Consider the following 19,649-nt stretch of genomic DNA (forward strand, 5'->3'; position numbering starts at 1 on the left):
TGAACCTGGAAGGCAGAGGTTGCAGTGAGCCGAGATTGTGCCACTGCACTCTAGCCTGGGCAACAGAGTGAGACTCTGTCTCAAAAAAAAAAAAAAATCTACTTCTTACATAGTACAGTACTGGGTATTATGGAGTTGAAGATAAAAGAGGATAGATAATTGATAAGTAGGTAGGTAGACTGACAGACAAAAGATCTAGTGACTGATAAGTTCCGTAAGAATTGTTCAGATGTATCACAGTATCAATGTATAAGTGCAGTCTTTTAAAGCAACAATAGGCAGTCAGACAAAACTAAGTTTAAATCTGAGCTCTTTTGCATCTCAGCTGCATGACCTTGGGGTGATTACATACACCATATAAGCTTCAGTTTCCTCTTTTTGAAATGAGGATAATAACACCTACCTCTCAAGGAGGTTGCGAGAATTAAATAAGATCATGTATGTAAATCAGCAGGTGTAGTACCTGGGAAATGGTAGACAATGAGTAAATGGTAGCTGTTGTTGTAGTATTGCAGCAATATGAAGGTAGGTAACTTATTCAAAAGAAGCACATAACCAAAGGCAAAGCAGAGTAACCTTGCAAGTCAAGAAGTCACAGACACATATAGAAACCCGCAAACCTGGGGGCTGAACACCTGGCCGAGAACATTTGGCTGAAAATAAAAGCAGAAGTGACATTGTCACAGGAGCATACAATAAGGCACCTGGCCAGTTGTCTTGCCTTTGTCTTCCCTAGCAACCAGCTTCTGGGTTGTCTAAGGAGCCCTACTTATAGGTCCAACCCCCAGCCTCCCTAGTACTTAAATGCTGGCTCAGACTGGAGAAAGTCACCATTAGTATCGGCCCCACCATTGTGCTTCCTTTCAGTCAGGTCAGCCATGGGGCCTCAGACATCTGTAGCTCCCTCCTATTGTGCTTCCCCACCCCTCTGCCCAATATGGGTTTCCACCTTGCCCTCAACACCTCAGTCTCTGGTCCTCCTGCCTTGTATCCCAGTCTCCCTTTGGATGTGGGTCCCTGTCTTGAACCCCAGCCTACTTTACCATGATCCTGATGTCTTCTTTAGCTTAGCTCTGACCAGTCATCTTTTGCAGAGGGCTGTATTCTGCTGCCTACACCCCTGCTGTGCTCTCCTCAAACCATGGGACATATGCGCCTTCCCCTTTATAGATAACCCATTGCTGGGGTAAGGCTAAACTGCTTGGTATTAACAGCTTCCTGAACTTTATGTGATTAAGAGACACAAGGTTTTGCAGAGGCCAGCTGCCCAAATCCAGGCTGGTTTCTGTATTCATAGCCCGTGCTCTAGGGAGCATCCCCCCCACCCCAGTCTTGGCTCATACCCTCTCTCCACTGGCTGTAGGCAGTCAACTACTCCTAGTATGCCTTGTGATCCTGTTATGGCAACATCAATAATGCTTTCCCAATACAAATGACAAAATTATTGGCACAGGGACACGATGTAGGGGTAATGGAGAACTTCAGCTTATCTGATATCTACTGACAGTCTCATTCTGCTGAAAAGTGATCATCAAATAAAGTTGGCATGACTTAAATTTAAACTAATTGCTTACTGAAGAGGTACTATTCTGTGCTTAATTCTAACCAGCTAAGAAAAATATGTTGGCAAAGTAGAAGTGACAAACAACTTAAAATAAGTGACCAGGGCAGCTTTGAATTTGTAATAGCCAAAGAAGGCAATTCCACACCTGCTAACCTGACATGAACGAGAGGAGCAAGTTAAGAGAAAATATGGACACAAGACTCCCTCTGGCCAGGAACTAGGAAATAAAGGGCAAGAGGAGTAATATGATTGGAAGTGTACATTTTTACAAAATCAGTGGTTTAAATGAAGAAAAGACGAGCATCTAAAAAAAGATCAGGCTAGGCACTGTGGCTCACACCTGTAATCCCAACACTTTGAGAAGCCCAGGCAGGAAGATTCCTTGAGGTCAGGAGTTCAAGACCAGCCTGGGCAACAAAGTGAGACCTCTGTCTCTGCAAAAAATAAAAAACAGCCGGGCACAGTGGCTCATGCCTGTAATCCCAGCACTTTGGGAGGCTGAGGCAGGAGGATCACGAGGTCAGGAGGCGGAGACCATCCTGGCTAACACAGTGAAACCCCGTCTCTATTAAAAATACAAAAAAAATTAGCCGGGCGTGGTGGTGGCCACCTATAGTCCCAGCTACTCAGGAGGCTGAGGCAGGAGAATGGCGTGAACCCAGGAGACAGAGCTTGCAGTGAGCTGAGATCGCACCACTGCACTCCAGCCTGGGCGACAGAGCGAGACTCCGTCTCAAAAAAAAAAAAAAAAAGATAAATATAAATAAATAAATAAATAAATAAATAAAAATCCAGAAAAAAGAAGATTAAAAAGATCAATCTGGTTGTTCTGGAAGTGTTCAGTTAAGCTTGTACATTTAAAGGATATGTACAAAAGGCAGGAGAAGGGGTATATAAAAAGGCTTCCTTCAAAAAGGAGGGCTCAGATCCGTGAGACCCATGAGAAAATGCCAGAAGAGCTAATGACCAGAGACAGCTGAGGTCTGGGAAAAGTATTGAAGACAACGAATTATGAATTTTTATTTTTGCTTATGTTTATAGTAAAGAATAATAAAGAAGAAAGGATAGTACCATTCAATGGGGCAGACTGTCATATGTGAGTAGTTAAGTGAAAAATAGAGTCATTTAACTATAGCATGTCCTAGATTCTAAGGTACAGATATCCCCCCATGTTTTTAATATTTCTAAAATGAGAATGTAGGTACATTTAACACGGCAGTGTTTTTTGGGAGGGCTCTCAAAACAGCCATTAAATGGTGGTGCATCCTACCATATGGTTCTGTTTGTTTGTTTTTCTGATGGAGTCTCACTCTTGTCGCCCAGGCTGGAGTGCAGCGGTACGATCTTGGCTCACTGCAACCTCCGCCTCTCAGGTTCAAGCCATTCTCCTGCCTCAGCCTCCTGAGTAGCGGGAGTTACAGGTGCGTGCCACCGTGCCTGACTAAATTTTGTATTTTTAGTAGAGATGGGGTTTCACCCTGTTGGCCAGGCTGGTCTTGAACTCCTGACCTCAGGTGACCCTCCTGCCTTGGCCTCCCAAAATGCTGGGATTACAGGCGTGAGCCATCGCACCCGGCCCATATGTTGATCTTAGAATAGAAGAAATATGGCCAGGTGTGGTGGCTCACGCCTGTAATCTCAGCACTTTCGGAGGCTGAGGTGGGCGGTTCACCTAAGGTTGGTAGTTTGAGACCAGCCTGACCAACATGGAAAAACTCCGTCTCTACTAAAAATAAAAAATTAGCCAGGCGTGGTGGTGCATGGCTGTAATCCCAGCTACTCGGGAGGCTGAGGCCAGAGAATCAATCGCTTGAGCCTGGGAGGCGGAGGCTGTGGTGAGCCAAGATCATGCCATTGCACTCTAACCTGGGCAACAAGAGCAAAACTCCATCTCAAAAAAAAGAAAGAAAAGAATAGAAGAAAATGGAATTGTTTTTCACTTAGTTCTGCTGGTATCAACCGCACTCAGCAGATGAAGGGTCTACTTGGGATCTTGGAAGTGGCAGTGTAGCCAGTGACCACTAAAAGGTGGGAAAGAGTCAGAAAGGAGTTTGGAGGCCACACGCAGAGGCATATTATCTCATGGAGCACACAGGGGAGAGTGGGCAAGTATGACTGAAGAACAGGAGTGCAGCAAATATTAGAGACAGGACAAGAAGGAAAAACTGATCAAAACCTCTGAGAAGGGGTAAAGAGAGCCCATTGCCGGTCCACAGAAGCCAAGTCACTGAACATGTGTTTCACAGAGGAGGATGGAATGGAGACAGGGGATGTGTGTTGAAAAGATCAGGCATGGCCAAGATGCAAGAAGGAATAAAGGAACTGCTGTGAAGATACTCAGAACAGTGTCTAACATGTGGTCAGATGGGAATGGCTTGCCCTGGGCAGGACATTTTGAACTGTGCCTGGAGCATAGTATGTGTCTACCACTGTGTCCTGCCTCTTCTGAACCAATTAAATGATTGACTTAAAGCCCTGGTGCTCCAGGGTCCAACTATGTGGCTTTGATTAACCATATAGAAGGCTCCTCTGAGAAGGTATTTAGATCAGGATGTGGGTTTGGGATCACAGATCAGGAAAAGACATTGTTAACTGGTATAAGCAAGACACTGAGTATTTTTGTTTTTGTTTGCTTGCTTAAAAAAGGACAAGAATGGTCCGAATAAGTAACCAGGGAACAAGGGAGCCAAAAGCCAGAAACATTACCAGAATAAATTCAGGGGAGAGTTGGAGCTGTGGTCTGTTTCTACTAGGTCTGCGGAACTCATGTTGAAGAAGGAATTTAGAGAACCTATAGATCAGTTGGCTGTGGAGGAAATTGTTCCAACCATATATGAGCAGGCCCCTAGACACTGTGATGTGTCCAAGTGGTCCCTATGCAGCTTGAACATAAAGAGAAGTATTGCCTCTGATTCAAAAAAAAAAAAAAAAAATGGAAAAACATGTGGCCAAGAAGAATGGAATACATTTCAGATGGATTAAAGAATTAAATGTGAAAAGTGACCCATATAATAGGGGTGATATGTGCTGAAAAGATGAAAGTAGTGTAAGAATTTTTGACCTTGGAGTGGTAAAGGCCTTCATGAGCAAAAAAGCAACGGTTTATGGTTTATAAAAGAAAAACATTGTACTTGAGAGGCTGAAGCAGGAGAATCACTTGAGTCCAGGACTTTGAATCCAGCCTGGGCAACATAGCAAGACTTTGTCTCTAAAAAAGAAGAAGAAAGAAAGAAAAACATTGATATATTTCATTGCTTAGAACCTTTAGCTTATGTAGATAAGACAGTAGCACAAACAAAATGAAAAGATACATGAGAAATTCTAGAAGATTTTTTTTTTCATAGGGTCTTGCTCTGTTGCCTAGGCTGGAATGCAGTGGCACATTCATAGCTCGCTGTAACCTTGAACTCCTGGGCTCAAGCAATCCTTCCAGGTAGCTAGGACAACAGGTGTGTGCCACCATGTCTGGATAATATTTTTTTTTTAGAGATGGGGCGTCCCTATGTTGCCCAGCCTGGTCTCGAACTCCTGGACTCACGTGATCCTTCCCCCTCAGCTTCCGGAGTAGCCAGGACCACAGGTGTGTGCCACTGCACCTATTTTTTTTTTTTTTTTTTTTTTTTTTTTGGTAGAGACAGGATCTTGCTCTGTTGCCCAAGCTAGAGATTCTAGGACTTTATGTATATGACAAGCGATAGTGTCTTTAACATACAAACAACTCATACACTTACAAGAAAAAGACAAGATCTCAAAAGAAGAATGGGTAAAGAACAACAAAAGGAAAAAAAGGAAAAAAAAAGGAATTCAACTGGTCAATGAAAATGAAAATGGTCCAGTTTCATTATTAATGAATGAAAACGCAAATCAAAGTAAAACCCAGACGCCTTTGTGCCTAGCAAATTGTAAGAACTTTAAAATGATATCTTACATGGATAAAGGGTCAGGGAAATAAGCACTCTCATACCACATTGGGAATATTAATTGGTATAAGCCTTCTGAGAGCAATTTGGTATTGTGTGTTAAAAACCTTAACATACACAAACCACTCATTTAACAGCAATTTCACCTGTAAGACTTCATCCTAAGAAAATAACTAGAGGTACTAAGAAAATTTAATGTAGAAGAATATTTAGTGTAGCATTGTTTATAATATTAAATACTTAAAGATAACAAATGTCCAAAAAGAATTATTGCATAAATTTTGTGTATTCCCATGATGAAATGTATATATCCAATAAAAAGCAGGTTATGGAAGATATCATGACATCAGAAAAAGTTGGTCATTTATTATTTATTATTTAAAGACAGGGTCTCTCTCTGTCACCCAGGCTGTGCAGTGGCCTATCATAGCTCACTGCAGCCTTGACCTCCTGGGCTCAAGTGATCCTCCTGACTCAGCCTCTGAATTAGCTGGGACTACAAGGATGTGCCACCATACCCTGTGAATTTTTTAAAACTTTTTTTAGAGACAAGATCTTGCTATGTTGTCCAGATTGGTCTCGAACTCCCAGCCTCAAGGGATCATCCTGTCTCAGCCTCCCAAAGTGCTGAGATTACAGGTGTGAGCCACCATGCCCAGCTAGGTCATTTATTTTTAAATATATTTTCTCAGAAAAAAAGAAAGACTGGCCACAGAAAAATATTAACAGTGGCAATATTGTGGTAGTGGATTTATAATTGATTTTATTTTGTGGGTGTGATTTCTATAGTTAAGTTCACTTGGATAGACATGTGTGTTCTTATAGTCTGGATAAAGAAGAAATTTAAGATGAAATGGGAGCCAAGGTGAATGATAAAAGGATACATTTAAATTAGATAAAATTTAAATTTAGATGAGATTCAAATTTAAATGAGCTTCAAATCTTCTGATCCATACAAACTGTATCTAGGGATACAAAAGGAACTTCCAGGTGTGATTATAGACATGCTATGAGGAATCGCTGAGGATAGAACAAATACCATATGCCTAGGATTGGGCAACTATGCCAATTTTTAAAAGGGAAAATGGTGGATTCCAGAACCTACAGCCTGATAAGCTTAGTTTGGTTAGGGAAAGAAAGTTGGTATCAACGAGAGCCAACCTGGGTTCACTTAAGTACTTCCCAACCACTCTCCTTTCCTTATCTTCCACGTGCTTTAAGTCACGTAATCCTCATGCCAGACCTCTAAGGTAGATATTACTACCATTACCCCCATTTCACAGAAGTGGAGCCTGAGGTCATAAATGTCAAGTGATTTGCCCAAGATCCTCTAGCTGGTTTAGCTTTTTCTGTAGATAATGTTAATATGTAAGAAGATGACAGACATATTTGTCATACCTGTCATTGGACAGAGGTTTTCAAGGGATACTGGTGAACAATATAATGGACCATGGAACAGTATTATTCAGTATTATTAGTAGATGAAATGTTTTATTATTACATTTATTACTAATGTATTATTAGTAGATAAAATGATTACACACACAAATGTGGATTGGATGAGGTGGCTCATGCCTATAATCCAAGCACTTTGAGATAGGCTGAGGCAAGTGGATCGCTTGAGTCCAGGAATCCTAAGACCTGGACAACATAGTAAGACCTGTCACTACAACAAATACGAAAATTAGCTGGGTATAGTGGCGTGCAAGTAGCCTCCCAGCTACTTGGGAGGCTGAGGTGGGAGGATTGCTTGAGTCCAGGAAGTTGAAGCTGCAGTGAATTATAATCATGCCATTGCACTCCAGCCTGGGCAACAGAGGGAGACTCTGTCTCAAAAAAAAAAAAAAAAAAAAAAGGTTGGGTGTGGTGGCTCACACCTGTAATCTCAGGACTTTGGGAAGCCAAGGTGGGGGGATCGCTTGAGCTCAAGAGTTTGAGACCAGCCTGGGAAATATAGTGAGACCTCACCTCTACTTAAAAAAAATAAATAAAGAAATAAAATTTAGCTGAGCCTGGTGGTGTGCACCGTATTGCCAGCTACTCAGGAGGCTAAGGAGGGAGTATCACTTGAGCCCAGGAGTTCAAGGCTGCAGTGAGCTATGATCATGCAACTGCATCCAGCCTGGGCGATAAAGCAAGACTGTGTCTCAAATTAAAAAGTGCAGATTAATAGGACATTGCTTACCTGGAGTTTTCTAAGCGGTAATAATAACACCACTTCCCAAGTACTTATGTGCAAGGTTCTAAGCAAAAATGCTTTTCATTCATCATCTCAGTTAATCTTCCCCAGCAGCTGGAGAAACAGGTATTGTTATCCCCATTTTACAGATGAGCAAACCAAGGCTCAGGATGGTTTATGAACTTGCTTGTAATCACCGGATAGCTAGTGATTAGAAGAGCTCAGATTCGGTCACAGAAAGTCTGGTTTCAGAAGCCCTATGCTTAACTATTATACTAAAGTATCTTCTTTTGGTTATTGGCTCCTGTTATGCTCAAATTTTTTTATTAAAAGAAAGATGTATTAATCTTGAGGTATTACTTAAAAGGCATACTTCTGCTAGGGAATCAAAGTTGAGAGAATCAAAGAAAAGGAAGGCAAGAAAACCAACATTTATTGAGAACTTACATCAGGTATTATACTGCCCTGGTTTCAGACTCAGGACCACTTTGCAGTGCAGGTAGGATTAGCCCTATTTTCACTGATAAGCAGGTTGAGACTCAGAGAGATCACATGACATGTTCGAGGTCACTGGGCTATGTAACAAAACCAGAATTCGAATCCAGATCTGTCTGACTCCTAAACCTTTCCACTTTTTACTACTGGCTCATGAAAAGCCAATGTAAAAATACATAATAGTGGGAAAAAGTGTAAAATCTTGCAATTGGCTTTTAAAAGTCAATTGTGTAAATGTTAGATTTGGAAGACCTAGTATATCAACATTTCAAGTGCAAAAGATCTCAAGATTTGAGTTGATCATAAAACACCATGAGTCTGCAGTGTGGCTGTGAGAACACTCATACAATCTCAGGTGGCATTCACAGAAGGACTGTGTCCTGGAAAAGGGAAAGAATGTGCCTACTGGTTTCTAACTGCTATACCAGATGGAGAGAATTGTGATTAATTCTGAGTGCCACATTTTAAAAGGGACTTTGACAGACTAGGGTATGGTTATCCAGAAGAGAGCAGCCAACTAGTAACAAAAGACACACATACATACATACATACATCCATACATAACGACTGGATTATTTCACAGAGGTGAAATGATTGGGAAAGCCCCAGAGGTGGCTGGAAACCATTCTCAGTTAGCTGGAGGGCTGTCGTATGGAAAAAAGTCTTCTTATACTCGTGTGGCTCCAGAGGACAGAGCTATAGTTGGAAGGAGGTAGATTTGGGCCAATAAATGAGAAACCAAAGGCTAGGCGCGGTGGCTCACGCCTGTAATCCCAGCACTTTGGGAGGCCGAGGCGGGTGGATCACAAGGTCAGGAGATCAAGACTGGCCTGGCCAACATGGTGAAACCCTGTCTCTACTAAAAATACAAAAATTAGCTGGGCTTGGTGGCAGGCACCTGTAGTCCCAGCTACTCATGAGGTTGAGACAGGAGAATCGCTTGAACCTGGGAGGTGGAGGTTGCAGTGAGCCAAGATCGAGCCGCAGCACTCCACCCTGGGTGACAGAGTGAGACTCCATCTCAAAAAGAAAGAAAGAGAGAGAGAGAGAAAGAAAGAAAGACCAGAGCATGACTGTGCCTTGCATATATTTTTAGGCCCTGAAGTACCAAGCCCGATGCTTTAGACATTGCAAGGACTCAACAAATATATATTGAATGGAATCAATGTGTTGCTGTACAAAAGCCCAACCAGCTGTCTTGTGGGGTAGTAGGCTCACTAGAGATTTTGAGCAGGAGCTAGATGGCCACTTGTACTCAGGACTCCCATTCCATAAAATAATTCCTACTCCTTGCCCAATTCCACCTTCCTTCCAGCCTTACCTGCTTCCCTCCTGGCCAATTTCAAAGACAAGTCTTCACTCAAGCCACTCCAGGCTGACTTCTTTTTTATTTTTAATTTTAATTTTAATTTTTTTCTTTTTCTTTTTCTTTCTTTTTTTTTTTGAGACAGATTCTCACTGTGTCTCCCAGGCTGAAGTGCAGTGGTGAGATGCCGGCTCACTGCAACCTCTGCTCCCATGTTCAAGCGATTCTCCTGCCTCAGCCTCCTGAGTAGCTGGGATTATAGGCACCTGCCACCATGCCCAGCTAATTTTTTGTATTTTTAGTAGAGATGAGGTTTCACCGTGTTAGCCAGGATGGTCTCAATCTCCTGACCTTGTGATCCGCCCACCTCAGCCTCCCAAAGTGCTGGGATTACAGGCATGAGCCACCGCACCCAGCCTCTATTTTTATTTTTTTCATAGATAGGGTCTCACTATGTTGACCAGGCTGGTCTCAAACCCTGGGCTCAAGTGATCCTCCTGCCTCAGCCTTCCAAACTGCTGGGATTATAGGCATGAGCCACTGCACCCAGCCCAGGCTGACTTCTTTTTTGTTTGTTTGCTTGTTTGTTTGTTTTTGAGATGAAGTTTCAGTCTTGTCACCCAGGCTGGAGCACAATGGTGCGATCTCGGCTCACTGCAACCTCCGTCTCCCAGGTTCAAGTGATTCTCCTGCCTCAGCCTCCCGAGCAGCTGGGATTACAGGTGCCCGCCACCAAGCCCGGCTAAGTTTTGTATTTTTAGTAGAGACGGGGTTTCACCATGTTGGCCAGTCTGGTCTTGAACTCCTGACCTCAGTTGATCCACCTGCCTTGGCCTCTCAAAGTGCTGGGATTACAGGCATGAGCCACCACGCCCGGCCAGCTGACTTCTAATTCTCTAGAAACTGTGCTCATCAAGTCTTCTAATTACTAAGCCTTATCTTATACCTGGTCCAACCCCAGAGAGAGCTGTTGATCATTTTCTCTGGGAAGGTCTCATGTCTCTTTCCTTGCAGACCTCCCTCTGTCCCACTCTCATGCTGCATCTTTTCTCCTTTCCAGTCTATTGCCAGGGTCCTTCTCCATAGACAGCTGCCTCAGGCTTTTTTTCAGTGTTCTTTGCTTGGTCCTTTTCATTGTTTGTCTGCCCCCAAGATATCCTATTTATTACGAGGACTGAGCCACTGATGGGCCCGGACTCCTGAACCTATGCATTCAGCCCAGACCTCTCTCGTGATCTGCAGTCCTGTCATTCATTTGCACTGGATATCCCACAATTACTGTGAGCTTCATATCCTGCTCAGCATCCCCTCTGCACTTGCTCTCCTTCCCGCCTTTAGCTTAGTCAGTGTCATTGCACTTCAACCTTGGCCTGTCTCTCCTGCTCCCAAACCTCTATCTAATTGATAACTGTGTCCTCAGTGCTACTTCTAAATCCCCCTTGGACTTGTTACTACCCTTCACCCGACTGCTGCTATGGTGACTCAGACCTTAATCCCTTCTTTAGACTATTACAGTAGTCTTCTAATTGGCTTTGCTGGCTCAGTCTTCATCCTGCCACTAAAGTTTTTAATTTTTTAAAATATGAATGAGCACATCTTTCCACTCTTTAAGAAATGCTGATAGTTACTGTCTTCAGTATCAAGTCCAGATTCCTTAGCTGTAATCAAGGTTCCTCGCAATATAGCCACAACATACCTTAGCATTGATTTCTAGCCCACATCAGACTTCTCTCTTTTCTTGGAACAGTTTTCCCTCTCCACACCTTTGTGCCTGTTTTCATCCTATTCCTCTTACAAAAAAGCCACTTTTCTCTCCTTGCCAACTCATCTCCTCCTTCAGTGGTTCTAGGAAAAGAATCCACTTCCTTTTTCTTGTTTTTAGTTTGTTTTGAGATAGCGTCTTGCTCTGTCGCCCAGGCTGGCGTGCAGCAGAGCGATCTCGGCTCATTGCGACCTGCGTCTCCCAGGTTCAAGCGATTCTTCTGCCTCAGCCTCCCGAGTAGCTGGGACTACAGGCGCCCACCACCACGTCCGGCTAATTTTTGTATTTTTAGTACAGACGGGGTTTCACCATGCTGGTCAGGCTGGTCTCAAACTCGTGACCTCAGGTGATCTGCCCTCCTCCTCCCAAAGTGCTGGGATTACAGGCATGAGCCACTGCGCCTGGCCTCTCTTCCACTTCCATGTCAGGAGTTTAGGGATGCATCAGAGTGAGAAATACAGTATTTAAGGCAATGGACTGGATTGAGAATTGCAGAGGGACAAGCCCAATGGGGCTGCCAATATTCAGACATTGGGAAGGGCCCAGCCAAAGAGACTGGGAGGGAACAATGAGGTAGGAGGGAACCTAGTGAGGTGTGATGGAAGATAAGGGTAGAAAGTGTTTTATCAGAAGGGGGTGAACATTGTGCCAAGAGGGTACTGAGAGGAGGAGTAAGATGAAGACTGTGAATTTGGATTTGATGTCATGGAGGTCATTGCGAGCTTCATCGGTGTGTTTTCAGTGGAGTAATAGGGGCAAAAGGCTGACTGGATTGGCTTCAAGAGATAGGCAGAAATGACGAAGTAGATGCTTGTTGAATGGGTAAAAGTCGGATGAATGAAGAAATAATGTCTTCGAGGGGATCCCATGATCGATCATGAACCAAAATAGATAAATGAGTTATTCTGAATCTCTGAAAAACTCCTGAGTAGAAACAATGATGTGATTTCAGGGTGCAAAGTTTTGCGTAAGTGACAAGGGAATTCAGGTGGGATTACTCGGGCAGTAGGGTGAGTCTAGGGAGGGCTGTTTATGAGTTCTGTTGTGCTTGCAATTTTATCTCCTCCTGGCCCCAGTTCAAGAAGGCCTTCATGCAAGACTTCTCAGAGGGGGCCTCAGGGAAGAGCTGACCCTGCAGGGACTTGGGTGTAGGATTTTGAGAAATTATTTTCAAACACCTCTTGCAGGTGTGTGGTGTTCCTGAGAATAAGCCTTTCAGACTGACTCCCACCCTTTTTGGGGGGTGAGCAGCACCAAGTCTGCCTGGTCAGGAAGAGGTGAATATGAAAAACCTGATCCATCCAACATAGTGTATTAGAAAATGCCGTACTTCAAAATGTTTCTCTATAAAAATGTTATATTGAAATAATAATGGAGATGGACCAAGTGGTCGCCTAGAATTGGTGAATAAGCAGGCTGTTTATACCGGCTCCCCACTGGAGTACAACAGTAATGAAGTATGAAGAATACAAACCTGGGTAGACCAGACCCAAACTTTGATTTTGTGTTGTTCTCTGTGTCATTTTCCTCAAATGGTCAAAGCTTCAAAAGGCACTTTGGTACCGATTCCATATAGAATGTGCTTTTACTTACATGACTGAGGACAATACATTTCCCTTCATAGAAGCATTTTTGGGGATGTCCAGGGCCCAGACTGTGAAACAGAACCAGCCATAAAGTAACTGAACAACTCCCGTTGTACCACATGTCCTGCCGTTCTCTCCAAATGCATTGTCTGCTCTTATTTGTTGGTGTCTTTGCCCACGCTGTTCCCTGGAACACCCAAATGCCCTTCGTCCTGGCATGCTTAGCTCTGGGAGGACCTTCTACAGGAGGCCTTCCTCACCCACTCATACAAAGACAGAGCCCCAAACCACGTTTGCGTGTAGTTCAATCGCTACAACTACCACAGTGAACTTCAATGGTTTTCTCTTCTGGCTTTCCCATTGGACTGTGAGTTTCTTGAAGCTTGTGACTTTGTCTTAATTCTGGGGTTCCTAGGTTATTTTTTTGCATGCCACCACACCCAGCTACGGGGTCTCCCTGTGTTGCCCAGGCTGGTCTTGAACTCCTGGACTTAAGTGATCCACCCACCTCGGCCTTCCAAAATGCAGGGGTTACAGGTGTGAGCCATCACACTTGGCCCTTAATCATATTTCTATCCTGTGCATCTAGAATAGCGCCTGTACAGTTTGAGCACATAATCGTGTTTGTTGAATAGTTGCATAAAGGCTGGAGAGTGTGGATGAATGAATATATAAAAAGATCAGAAAAATGTTACCCCCCAAATTGAAGCTAATAAAAGAAAAAGAGTGTCAATGACTTTACATATATGCAGAATTTGTACATATAATGATTTTTTCCACATCCAGTTGAGACAAGATTATTGCAACGTAATGCGTATGGAAAGGGGAGTGATCCGTCTGTGACTTGTACTGTGTGTGGCACAAGATTGTGGAATGATGCTGATGAACATCAGAGCTGGGTAGTAGGAATTGATTGGTTTAATTCTAGATTTGTGAGAGAGATGTGATCTGTGAACATGAACATTTTTGTTTTGTTTTGTTTTTGTTTTTGTTTTTTGAGATGGAGTCTTGCTCTGTTGCCGAGGCTGGAGTGCAATGGTGCAATCTCGGCTCCCTGCAACCTCCGCCTCCTGGGTTCACGCAATTCTCCTGCCTCAGCCTCCCAAGTAGCTGGGATTATGTGCATGTGCCACCATACCCAGCTAATTTTTGTATTTTTAGTAGAGATGGGGTTTCACCATGTTGGCCAGGCTGGTCTTGAACTCCTGACCTCAGGTGATCCACCTGCCTCGGCCTCCCAAAGTTCTGGGATTACAGGTATGAGCCACTGCACCCAGACAGAACACATGAACATTTTGGTCCTTGTCTTGTCTTTTCTTTCTTTCTTTCTTTTTTTTTTTTGACAGTTTCGCTCTTGTTGCCCAGGCTGGAGTGCAATGGTGCGATCTCGGCTCACCACAACCTCCACCTCCCAGGTTCAAGCGATTCTCCTGCCTCAATCTCATGAGTAGCTGGGATTACAGGCATGTGCCACCACGCCCAGCTAATTTTGTATTTTTAGTGGAGACAAGGTTTCTCCATATTGGTCAGGCTGGTCTCAAACTCCAAACCTCAGGTGATCCACCCACCTCCGCCTCTGCCTCCCAAAGTGCTAGGATTACAGGCGTGAGCCACTGCGCCTGGCCGGAACACATGAACGTTTTGGTCCTTGTTATTTCTTTTAAGCAAAATATTTTTTGTTTTGAAATTGGAGCACAAGGTACACCTTAATAAATATGTTTATTTGAAGCATCATTTCATTAGTCATGGTTTTTAAATTTTTCATAAAAAATTTTAAAAATAAACCAGCCGTAACACCTCTGAAATGGAAGTTACACTGAACCAGTCATTTCATTTCCAGGTGCCTTGGTCTCTTTCATGCATAATTTGTAAAATGATAATAGCCTTTACTAGTATTTACATTGTAAAAGTGTTGTTACTGTAAATTAGATAGTCTAAAATGGGTTATGATGTCTTCTTTGAAAGACAAGCATCACACACAAATGAGGTATTATTATTTAGTTTTGCCTTTTCAAGCTCGTTAAATGAGAATTAGATGAAAACTCTGCTTTAAGCAATATTCAGCAGGTAAGTGACTATTGAGTGAAATGAAAAAAAAATTCTTCAGCTGAAAACTCAGTTTGTACAGCCTAGCCTATCTGTGCACGGGCAGAAATAGTGTATTTATATGTGATGTTTACCAATGTTCTTTATCTCCTCTCTGTGCTGTAATCACAAACTGAAGACAGTTAAGCCTTTCAGTTCAGTCATTGTATGCGTTTTGGAAAACCTAAGTCATCTGGAATGATTACAACTTAGAAATAATGTTTCCACGAATCAAGTCATGCTGCTAGCTTTCTTACTGATTTAGGGCCTAAATTAACTGTGCTAGGCCTTCACTTCCACTCCTGGTTCTTAGGATGGGGGACCTATTCCTGCAGTGTTTCAGGTTAGTTACCACTAAGGCCTATGTACACCTCATTATCACCCCCGACCAGGCCCAGGGCTTTCCTATCTTCTTCCTGGAATACACAGATAGGATGGTAGGAGAAGGGGCGTTGTGGAAATAAGATGTGAGGAATTGTGGATATCAGAAATTTCGTGTGAAGGTCTGAGGTCTGAAACAGTACCCTGGGAGGATTCAGGGTAACAGAGAGCCGGTGCTGATGGACCCATCCGTACAGCATCATTGTGGCCTCTGTGTGGTCTATTGGCTCTAACCCATTTCTGGCCCCTGCTCTTGGACTCCCCCCATCCCTCCCCTCTCATTCAAACCCCTTCTGGTGTCCCTCCATTAGGCCTTGACTCTCCTTCACTTCCCAGGGCCAACCTTCAGCATTGCTTGCAGTTACAGTCATCCGCTTTTCACCTGACCCATTTATTTTGGCTTCTGCATTTTGCTCCTAGAGAGGCCCCCTGCTTGGATAGCTGCCTGGCCAGCTGCAGAGCCAGCTGTTTGTTCCAGACTTCAAGGTGACTACACTCCTCTCCTCTCCCTCTGACTGGTCCTGATACATGGGCTGTGACAAGAAGTGAGAGATAGTGACAGTGTGACAATTGTGTCAGAACAGATTCATCCCTCTGTAGGTCATCTCACCAGTGGACTGCTCAGAGTTCAGGTGCACATTCATGCTTCACAGTGGGCTATGGACCAGGAAGTCTGTGTGGACCTCAGAGGCCTAGGGACAGGGGCAGGTGCAGAACAAGAGTTAGGAGGAGGACACAAAAGGCTGATTTGGTTTGCTCTGCAGTTTTGGCCAAGACCAGTACTAGTTTTTGGGCCACTGTTCAACAGACAGGCCATGTCCTTCAAGAGCATTGGCATGAGGTCAGCTGAGCTGACACGCAGGTGGTAAGGGACCTCAGAGATCCTCTGAGGTAAGCCTAATGGTGGCCCACCTTCCTTGTCCTTGGAAAGAAACTTTAGGGATTATGTCTTCCACTTTTAAGGCAAACTTTTTGAAACAGGTGTCTGCATCCATTGGTTCCATTTACTCTTCAACTCACTATGACCTGACTGCTGCCTCCCTGAACCCTGCTCCCTGCCAAACTGGTCAGATATCTCCATGGTACTCACCTGTGGGTGCTTCTTAGTCTTTTTCTTGCTTGATCTCTCGATAGCATTTGCCTTTGTGGACCACAACCTACTCCTTGAAACATGCTTTTCCCTTGTTCTCTGGATACCTCACAATTCTTTTTTCCCTACCTTGCTGGCTACACATTCTCACTCTTTTTCTCAGGGGTCCTTTCTCTGCTCATCTCATATAGCTTGGATATTTGTGTCCTCCAACCTCACGTTGAAATTTCATCCCCAGCATTTGGAGGTGGGGCCTGGTGGGAGGTGTTTGGATCATGGGGGTGGATCCCTCATGAATGGCTTGGTGCCTTTCTTGCTGTAATGAGTGAGTTCTCGCTCTATTAGTTCACATGAACACTGATGTCCAAAAGAGCAACACCTCCTCTTCTCACTCTTGCTCTCTCTCTGGCCATGTCATGTGACATGCCTGGTCCCCTTCACCTTCTGCCGTGAGTAAAAGCTTCCTGAGACCTTGCCAGAAGCAGATATGACTGCCATGCTTCTTATACAGCCTGCAGAACTGTGAGCCAAATAAACCTCTTTTCTTTAGAAATTACCCAGCTTCAGGCATTCCTTTTAAGCAACACAGAATGAACTAACACACCATCCTTTTGTTTTGTTTTGTTTTCTAAGACAGAGTCTCGCTTTGTCGAACAGGCTAGAGGGCAGTGGCACGATCTTGGCTCACTGCAATCTCCACCTCCCAGGTTCAAGCGATTCTTCTGCCTCAGCCTCCCGAGTAGCTGGGACTACAGGTGCGTGCCACCACGCCTGGCTAATTTTTTTGTCAGTATTTTTAGTAGAGACGGGGTTTCACCATGTTAGCCAGGATGGTCCCCATCTCCTGACCTCGTGATCCGCCCACCTTGGCCTCCCAAAGTGCTGGGATTATAGATGTGAGCCATCGCACCTGGCCTACACCATCCTTTATTTAAGCTTTGGTGTTATTCTGGCTTCTCTCTTTTTCTCTGCTCCTACACACCCTCCCGGGGCATCTCATTCATCGCTGTGAAGTCTCTTGTTGTCTGTCATGTATGGTTGACTCCTAAATGGATATCCTCAGATTTCTAGATCAAACTGCTTGCTGTTGCTCTGAATGTTCCCCAGTCATCACAAAACAAACACGTCGAAGGCTGAACTCAGCACCTTCACTCCAAAATCTCCTCAATTTCCTCTTCATATTTTTGCTGTCTTAGTGAATGATATCCACTATCCACCCAGTTGTCCAAGTCAAAAACCTGATCTCCAGTCTGGACTTTTCCCTCTTCAAAACTCCAACGTGTAATCCATCACGACTTTCAGTAGATTCTACGTCCTCGAGAATGTGGCTTGTACATTTCTCCATAATTTTGTGCTGCTCACCTTTCCAGTCTCATCTCTGACCACTCTAAGACTCTCTAAACTACTTTTAGTACTCACATACTCAGCATGCATAATCATTCATGTTCTTTCCAAAATGTACATATGTTGTGCCCTCCACCTGAAACAGACTTCCCCACCTCTTTATTTGGTTAACTCCTTCACACCTTGTAAGTGTCTGTGTACAAGTTACTAACTTCCAATTTTCCCTAAATCTGGGTTAGGTTACCTCCTAGGGCTCTCAGTACTTATCTCTTCATAACACGCTTCTCTATCACAGATGACTTTCCTGTTTCTACCTTGCTCTGTCCTGTGAGGTTCCTGTAAGTGCTTACGAGGACCTTATTTTTTCTATTCACCTTTGTATTCCTAACACCAACAAAGTATTTGGTACAAAAAACAGATGCTCAAGAAATGAATGAATGTGAATGTCAAAGATATCATTGTGAAAATATAAATTAAATTTCCAGCTGGGTGTGGTGGCTCACAACTGTAATCCCATCACTTCGGGAGGCCAGGGCAGCAGGGTTGCTGCAGCCCAGGAGTTTGAGACCAGCCTGGGCAACAAGGCAAGTCTCTCTCTACAAAAACAAAAAAAAGACAGGGCACAGTGGCTCACGCCTGTAATCCCAACACTTTGGGAGGTCGAGGTGGGCAGATCACCTGAGGTCAGGAGTTTCAGACCAGCCTGGCCAAAATGGCAAAACCCTGTCTCTACTAAAAATACAAAAAACACATTAGCCGGTTGTGGTGCTGTGTGCCTGTAATTCCAGCTACTCGGGGGAGGGCTGAAGCAAGAGAATCGCTTGAACCTGGGAGGCGGAGCTTGCAGTGAGCCAAGATCGCGCCACTGTACTTCAGCCTGGGTGACAGAGCGAGACTCCATCTCAAAAAAAAAAAAAAAAATTAAAATGATAATAATAATAAAAAAAAAATTAGGCTGGGCGCGGTGGCTCATGCCTGTAATCCCAGCACTTTGGGAGGCCGAGACGGGCGGATCACAAGGTCAGGAGATCGAGATCATCCTGGTTAACACGGTGAAACCTCGTCTCTACTAAAAATACAAAAAATTAGCCGGGTGTGGCGGCGGGCGCCTGTAGTCCCAGCTACTCGGGAGGCTGAGGCAGGAGAATGGCGTGAACCCGGGAGGCGGAGCTTGCAGTGAGCTGAGATCGCCCTCACTGCACTCCAGCCTGGGTGACAGAGAGAAACTCCGTCTCAAAAAAAAAAAAAAAAAAAAAAAAAAAATTAGCCAGGTGTGGTGATGTGCACCTATAGTACCAACTAATCAGGGGGCTGAGATGGGAGGATCACTTGAGCCCAGGAGGTCGAGGCTGCACTGAGCCATGATAGCACCACTGCACTCCAGCTTAGGCAACAGAGTGAGACTCTGTCTCAAAATAATAATAATAAATAAAATTTCCAATCAGAGAAAGCAATTAGTATTTTACTCAACAAAGATTTGTCCAGTCCCTCAAACATTAAAGGGTTTTATTTAAACATTAAAACTATTGCTGGGCATGGTGGTGCACACCTGTAGTCCCAGCTACTTGGGAAGCTGAAGCAGGAGGATTGCTTGAGCCCAGGAGATTGAGTCCAGCCTGGGAAACATAGTGAGACCCCATCTCTTTTTAAAAAAAGATAAAAAAATTTAGAAGAACTTATCAACATTAGAATTGTAAGCAGAGGGGGCTAGGTGCAGTGGCCCATTGCCTACTGTAATCCCAGCACTTTGGGAGGTCAAGGTGGGTGGATCACTTGAGATCAGGAGTTCAAGAACAGCTTGGCCAACATGGTGAAACCCCGCATCTACTGAAAAAAAAAAATTAGCTAGGTGTGGTGGTGCAAGCCTGTAATCTCAGCTACTCAGTAGGCTGAGGCACGAGAATCCCTTGAACCTAGGAGGCAGAGGTTGCAGTGAG

At 44.0% G+C, this 19,649-nt stretch overlaps 1 protein-coding gene across 1 annotated transcript in view; it reads left to right on the top strand.

Moving 5' to 3' along the window:
* Positions 1-19,649, top strand: part of MKLN1 (muskelin 1) — a 382,321-nt gene that overhangs the window by 14,349 nt on the left and 348,323 nt on the right. The window lies entirely within an intron of this gene.

Source organism: Pongo abelii, chromosome 6 (genome assembly GCF_028885655.2).
Source record: "Pongo abelii isolate AG06213 chromosome 6, NHGRI_mPonAbe1-v2.0_pri, whole genome shotgun sequence".
In the NCBI taxonomy this organism is placed as follows: Eukaryota; Metazoa; Chordata; class Mammalia; order Primates; family Hominidae; genus Pongo; species Pongo abelii.